Here is an 8,090-nt window from a genome sequence, read left to right on the forward strand (position 1 = left end):
TGACCAGGAAAGCTCTAGGAATCATTAACATCTGGTTCACTAAAATCGCTCAATTGTAACACAGATGCTTGAAGAAGAAGACCCACCACCACCTTTTCAGATGCATCGAGAGATGGCTAATAAATAAACAGCCATGCAACTACAGTCACATATAGGCTTATTTGTGATAATGTTTGAGTCACAAATAGTAATACAAAAAATCCCCAGTCTGTCCTTGCCCAAAGGTCTGGACTCCATCCCAAATTTCAGGGTCAGGGTCATTTGCATAACTACTGGTCGGACCTATAACTAAATTGTTACATTCCGATCACAAATATTACAACTTAATTCTCTTTTTCCTACTGACCACGGTGCTAAATCGTTTGGTAAAGTAATTAACACCAACATCAAAGATGATGGCAGTGTTCACGGCCTGAAACCTTAGCCTGACTCATTTTCATAAAAAAAACATCCAAACTGCTAGGAGTCCTTGCTCTCCAGTTTTCAGTGCTGAAAGAAAAAAAGCAGATGCTTATCACAACAATCTCCTGAGTGTATCTGCCAGCTGCTTCTCATTGTCAGCACCTTGAGTGGCTGTGTATTATTTTACAAAGATTAAATAGTTTGGGGGAAATTTGTCTTTCACAACAGCCATCTGCCACACACCCACAGCTATTCATAAACTTCCAACACCATCTCAGACGAAGCCTTCAATCGCTGATGCAGTGTCTTTTAAATCATTAGGTTACCTTCCAATTCCAAAAGAGCTTTCACTGATCATTATTTTTTCAGACACACAATTTAGATGAAGGATAACAGTCATTAAATATGTAAATGTTGGTTACAACTCTGGGTCTGTGTTTTGTGCATTAGTAATATTGAAAATAGTGTTTACAGACGTCACAATAAAAGATGATAGTGTGTCGAGGCACACTAGTGTTAGATCATTCTACTCGCTACCCAGGAGGTTATAAGTTGAAATCCCATTTTAACCTGTCATTCCAAATTACCTGCTTTATTGGATTTATTCTGGCACATTTTTATGTTGATGCAAAAACACTTCATTTCAGGAAGTGCCGTTGCACCTGATGGTAGGAGTCATGTGATTTGTGTCAGCTGGTGAAAGCAGTCATGTGATTGTTGGTAATCATTCATAATATAGAATCCTACAGCACAGAAGGAGGCCATTCAGGCCCATTGTGCCTGTGCTGGCTCTTTGAAAGAGATATCCAATTAGTCCCAATGCCCTGCTCTTTCCCCATAGTCCTGCAATCTTTTCCTTTTCAAGTATTTATCCAATCCCCTTTTGAAAGTTACTACTGAATCTGCTTCCACCACCCTTTCAGGCAGTGCATTCCCGATCATAACAATTCGCTGCGTAAAAAGATTTCTCCTCATCTCCCCTCTGGTTCTTTTGCCAATTACCTTAAATCTGTGTCCTCTGGTTACCTATCCTCCTGCCAGTGGATAGCTCTTTCAAAAAGCCAGCACAGGCACAATGGGCCAAATGGCCTTCTTCTGTGCTCTATGATTCTATATTATGAATGATTATCAACAACAACAAATTGCATCTATATAGCGCCTTTAATGTCGTAACACATCCCAAGGCAAATCACAGGAGTGTTATCAAACAAAATTTGACACCGAGCCACATAAGGAGATATTAGGGCTTGGTCAAAGAGGTAGGTTTTAAGGAGCGTCTTAAAGGAGGAGAGAAAGGTAGAGAGGCAGAGAGGTTTAGGGAGGGAATTCCAGAGCTTAGGGCCTAAGCAGCTGAAGGCCCGGTTGCCAATGGTGGAGCGATTAAAATCGGGGATGTGCAAGAGGCAAGAATTGGAGGAGCTCAGAGACCTTAGAGGGTTGTTCGGCTGGAGGAGGTTACAGAGATAGGGAGGGGCAAGGCCATGGAGGGATTTGAAAAGGATATGAATTTTACATAATTTTGAATACCTTCCAAGTCCACAGTAAAAATGATAATGCAGACTGGAAAAAGAATGAATCAAGCAACCATTGGAAGGGGCTTAATTTTCTTTGGTGGCAAACTGTTCCAGTACAGCTACAACACTGGCATCCACCCGACAATGTGGAAAATTGCCCAGGTATGTCCTGTCCACAAAAAGCAGGACAAATCCAATCCGGCCAATTACCGCCCCATCAGTCTACTCTCAATCATCAGCAAAGTGATGGAAGGTGTCGTCGACAGTGCTATCAAGCGGCACTTACTCACCAATAACCTGCTCACCGATGCTCAGTTTGGGTTCCGCCAGGACCACTCGGCTCCAGACCTCATTACAGCCTTGGTCCAAACATGGACAAAAGAGCTGAATTCCAGAGGTGAGGTGAGAGTGACTGCCCTTGACATCAAGGCAGCATTTGACCGAGTGTGGCACCAAGGAGCCCTGGTAAAATTGAAGTCAATGGGAATCAGGGGGAAAACTCTCCAGTGGCTGGAGTCATACCTAGCACAAAGGAAGATGGTAGTGGTTGTTGGAGGCCAATCATCTCAGCCCCAGGGCATTGCTGCAGGAGTTCCTCAGGGCAGTGTCCTAGGCCCAACCATCTTCAGCTGCTTCATCAATGACCTTCCCTCCATCATAAGGTCAGAAATGGGGATGTTCGCTGATGACTGCACAGTGTTCAGTTCCATTCGCAACCCCTCAGATAATGAAGCAGTCCGAGCCTGCATGCAGCAAGACCTGGTAACAACATCCAGGCTTGGGCTCATAAGTGGCAAGTAACATTCGCGCCAGATAAGTGCCAGGCAATGACCATCTCCAACAAGAGAGAGTCTAACCACCTCCCCTTGACATTCAACGGCATTACCATCGCCGAATCCCCCACCATCAACATCCTGGGAGTCACCATTGACCAGAAACTTAACTGGACCAGCCATATAAATACTGTGGCTACGAGAGCAGGTCAGAGGCTGGGTATTCTGCGGCGAGTGACTCACCTCCTGACTCCCCAAAGCCTTTCCACCATCTACAAGGCACAAGTCAGGAGTGTGATGGAATACTCTCCACTTGCCTGGATGAGTGCAGCTCCAACAACACTCAAGAAGCTCGACACCATCCAAGATAAAGCAGCCCGCTTGATTGGCACCCCATCCACCACCCTAAACATTCACTCCCTTCACCACTGGCGCACTGTGGCTGCAGTGTGCACCATCCACAGGATGCACTGCAGCAACTCGCCAAGGCTTCTTCGACAGCACCTCCCAAACCCGCGACCTCTACCACCTAGAAGGACAAGGGCAGCAAGCGCATGGGAACAACACCACCTGCACGTTCCCCTCCAAGTCACACACCATCCCGACTTGGAAATATATCGCCGTTCCTTCATTGTCGCTGGGTCAAAATCCTGGAACTCCCTTCCTAACAGCACTGTGGGAGAACCGTCACCACACGGACTGCAGCGGTTCAAGAAGGCGGCTCACCACCACCTTCTCGAGGGCAATTAGGGATGGGCAATAAATGCCGGCCTTGCCAGCGACGCCCACATCCTGTGAACGAATAAAAAAAAACAAAAAAAAACTGGTTAATGCTTTCATGTGGAACTCCTTTGTGTGCTATGGTAATGGAATCGTAAACCTGTTAATTTTTAAACGGGTTCATTTAATGACCGCATTAAAATAGCAGCAAAAGAATTTGATGCAAATCTATTAACCAAGCCACTACCGGAGGAATTAAATCTCCAAGTGTTTAAAGTGGCAATTTTTTTTCTTTTTCTTTGCCAATGTATGGTAGAGAAAAAGAGAAAACTCTGCAAATATACAGTGTGCAGTCAGCATCTGAAAGAGAAAGATAGGTTACTGTTTCAGATGGGATACTTTGTCAGAACTGGTGATGACTGCTGTGGGGTTCCTGGTTTTTTCAACATCCAATAAGCCTCAATCTTACCAGTTGCCCTTGTAGTATCTTGGTGGAACTCTAGGTTTTTTCAGATGAATGAGCTAAGACGGCCTTCCTAATGCATTCTTTATCTTGTGATTTTGTGATCATCTCGATATGAGTGCCAACTGTCCCAGAGATGTGAAACATGTTCCACATCACTGAATAAGACATCACTTTTAGCACATCAGTGCTGCCAGACTGAATAAGAAAAAAAGAGTGCAAGGTGAATTGAACATGAAATCATAAGCAGTGGCTTACAAAACAATCCCACCGGTAATACCTGTGATGGTCATGAGCTGTAAGATGAGTGGGATAAATCACTGCTGAGCAATGTTTGTACTGTAGGCATTACTTGCATTGATATTTCACAGCAGTGAAAATGAAAATTATTTTACACTGCAAAATACCTTCTCACAAAAACAAAGGGAAACGAATCAGACTCCAAGTCATGACCTTGCTGTGATGATTCAGGCTGATTCCCAATACTTTTAAAGTCGTGGTCCACACAAAACTCAGCTTCTATGGCCAAACCCAAACTCCCTGTGATGAAAACTTGCCATAATGCACAAAGTATTAAGAAGTAAGCCTGCCAAGGGTGAATAATGAACTCTTTTTCCATTGGCATCTACACTGGAAATAGTATGGGTCACTGCCCCTCCCCAACAACTCCCGACTGCTCCTAAACTGCCATAAAATAACGTGCTAACAGCCCACATGGATCAGGCTGAAAACTACTAATTAATGTTTACCAAGAGACGGAAATAAAAACAGAAGCAAAATGAATCAATCAGCAGAATGAAACAGTAATAGAAAATTTAATTTTTCACCAGTGATTTAAAACTGTTCCAAAACAATAAACGCTAAGCACTTTTGCGTTACGCTGCAATAACATTCATAACGTAGACCATGTATCCTTAATGAACGTGAGAAAGAATTCATAGAGTCCCTAAAGTCTCCAGCCTGTATAGTGATAGAGTGAGAAGAAACCTCTTCTTTCCTATGAAGTCCAAACTATCATATAGTTCTAGACTTTCCAGCCAGGGGAAACAACCTCTCAGCATCTACCCTGTTATCAATTAGAATTGCATTTACATAGTACCTTTCATGACCTCAAGACGCCCTAAAGCATTTCAAAGTCAATGAAATATTTTTGAAGTGTAGTCACTGTTGTAGCAAACACGGTAGTCAAAGGGTACATAGTAAGGTCCCACAAACAGCAATGAGATAAATGACTTGATAATCATTTTTATAGTGATGTTGAAGGATAAATGTTGACCAGGACATTGGAAGAATTCCCCTGCTTGTCTTTGCAGAGTGCCATCGAATTCACCTGAGAAGGCACATGGGGCCTTGGTCCCAAAAATAGCGCCTCCAACAGTGCAGCACTCCCTCATTACTACACTGTCGTGTCAGCCTAGATTATGTGCACTAGTCTCTGGAGTGGGGCCTGAACCTGCAACCTTCTGACTCTGAGGCTAGAACATAAGAACATAAGAAATAGGAGCAGGAGTAAGCCATACGGCCCCTCGAGCCTGCTCCGCCATTCAATCAGATCATGGCTGATCGTCGACCTCAACTCCACTTTCCTGCCCGATCCTCGTATCCCTTGATTCCCCTAGAGTCCAAAAATCTATCTATTTCAGCCTTGAACATATTCAATGACTCAGCACCCACAGCCCTCTGGGGTAGAGAATTCCAACGATCACAACCCTCTGAGTGAAGAAATTTCTCCTCATCTCAGTCTTAAATGGCTGACTCCGTATCCTGGGACTATGCCCCCTAGTTCTAGACTTTCCAGCCAGGGGAAACAACCTCTCAGCATCTACCCTGTCAAGCCCCCTCAGAATCTTATATGTTTCAATGCGATCACCTCTCATTCTTCTAAACTCCAGCGAATATAGACCCATTCTACTCAACCTCTCCTCATTGGACAACCTCTCATCCCAGGAATTAATCTAGTGAACCTTCAATGCACCGCCTCTAAGGCAAGTATATCCTTCCTTAGATAAGGAGACCAAAACTGTACACAGTACTCCAGGTGAGGTCTCACCAAAGCCCTGTACAATTGTAGTAAGACTTCCTTGCTCTTGTACTCCAACCCCCTTGCAATAAAGGCCAACATGCCATTTGCTTTCCTAATTGCTTGCTTTACCTGTTTGCTAAGTTTCTGTGTTTCTTGTACGAGGACACCCAGTCTCTCTGAACACCAACATTTAATAGTTTCTTACCATTTAAAAAATATTCTGTTTTTCTATTCTTCCTATCAAAGTGAATAACCTCACATTTCCCCACATTATACTCCATCTGCCACCTTCTTGCCCACTCACTTAACCTGTCTCTATCCCTTTGCAGACTCTTTGTGTCCTCCTCACAGCTTACTTTCCCACCTAGCTTTGTATCATCAGCAAACTTGGATACATTGCACTCGTTCCCTTCATCTAAGTCATTAATATAGATTGTAAATAGCCGAGGCCCAGCACTGATCCTTGCGGCACCCCACTAGTTACAGCCTGCCAACCTTAAAATTACCCATTTATCCCTACTCTCTGTTTTCCGTCCATTAACCAATCCCCTATCCATATATAATCCATGCTAATATATTGCCCCCAACTCCATGAGCCCTTATCTTGCATAACAACCTTTTATGTGGCACCTTATCAAATGCCTTTTGAAAATCCAAATATATTACATCCACTGGTTCCCCTTTATCTACGCTGCTAGTTACATCCTCAAAAACTCTAATAAATTTGTCAAACGCGGTTTCCCTTTCATAAAACCATGCTGACTCCGCCTAATCATATTATGATGTTCTAAATGCCCTGTTACCACTTCCTTAATAATAGATTCCAGCATTTTCCCGACGACTAATGTCAGATTAGCTGGCCTGTAGTTCCCTGTTTTCTCTCTCCCTCCTTTCTTGAATAGCGGGGTTACATTTGCTACCTTCCAATCCACTGGGACTGTTCTAGAATCTAGGGAATTTTGGAAGATCATAACCAATTCATCCGCTATCCCTGCAGCCGCCTCTTTTAGAACCCTCGGATACAGGCCATCAGGTCCGGGGATTTATTGGCTTTTAGTCCTATTAGTTTCTCAAGTACTTTTTCTCTACTGATATTAATTAATTAAGTTCCTCACTCTCATTAGCCCCTTGGTTCCCCACTATTTCTAGTATGCTTTTTGTGTCTTCTACTGTGAAGACAGATGCAAAATATTTGTTTAACACATCTGCCATTTCCTGATTCCCCATTATAATTTCTCCTGTCTCAGTCGCTAAGGGACCAACATTTACTTTTGCTACTCTCTTCCTTTTTACATAATTGTAAAAGCTCTTACAATCTGTTTTTATTTTTCTTGCTAGTTTACTTTCATATTCTATTTTCTCCCTTTTATTAATTTTTTGGACGTCCTTTGCTGGTTTCTAAATTTCTCCCAATCCTCAGGCTTACTAATCTTCTTGGCAACACTATAGGCCTCTTCTTTTAATCTAATACTATCCTTAACTTCTTTAGTTAGCCACAAATGGATCACTTTTCCCATGGAGTTTGTATTTCTCAATGGAATGTGTATTTTTTGAGAATATTGAAATATTTCTTTGAATGTTTGCGATTGCATATCAACCATCATACCCTTTAACCTAATTTCCTAATCTGCCTTAGCCAACTCGCCCCTCATAGATATGTAATTGGCTTTATTTAAGTTTAAAACACTAGTTGCTGACTTAAGTACGTCACTCTCAAACTCAATGTGAAATTCTATCATATTATGATCACTCTTCCCCAGAGGATCCTTTACTATGAGATTACCAATTAACCCTGTCTCATTACACAAGACAAGATCTAAAATAGCCTGTTCTCTGGTTGGTTCCATGATATATTGTTCTAGGAAACTGTCTCAAATGCATTTCATGAATTCGTCCTCCAGACGACCTTTGCCAATTTGATTTGCCCAGTCTATATGAAGGTTAAACTCCCCCACGCTTACTGCATTACCTTTGTTACAAGCTCCTATTATTTCATGATTAATACTCTGTCCAATGGTATAGCTACTATTAGGCGGCTTATAAATTACTCCCACCAGAGTTAGAGCATTACCACTGAGCCAAGGCTGACACCTTGATCAGAAATTACCCACTGTAACCGTTTCTTGCAGTGACAGATCCGTCTATGAAGTCAAACTTCAATGATATTCAGATGGTTGCTCAGATAGCTGACTCAA

This window comes from Heptranchias perlo, chromosome 27 (assembly GCF_035084215.1).
Source record: "Heptranchias perlo isolate sHepPer1 chromosome 27, sHepPer1.hap1, whole genome shotgun sequence".
Lineage (NCBI taxonomy): Eukaryota > Metazoa > Chordata > Chondrichthyes > Hexanchiformes > Hexanchidae > Heptranchias > Heptranchias perlo.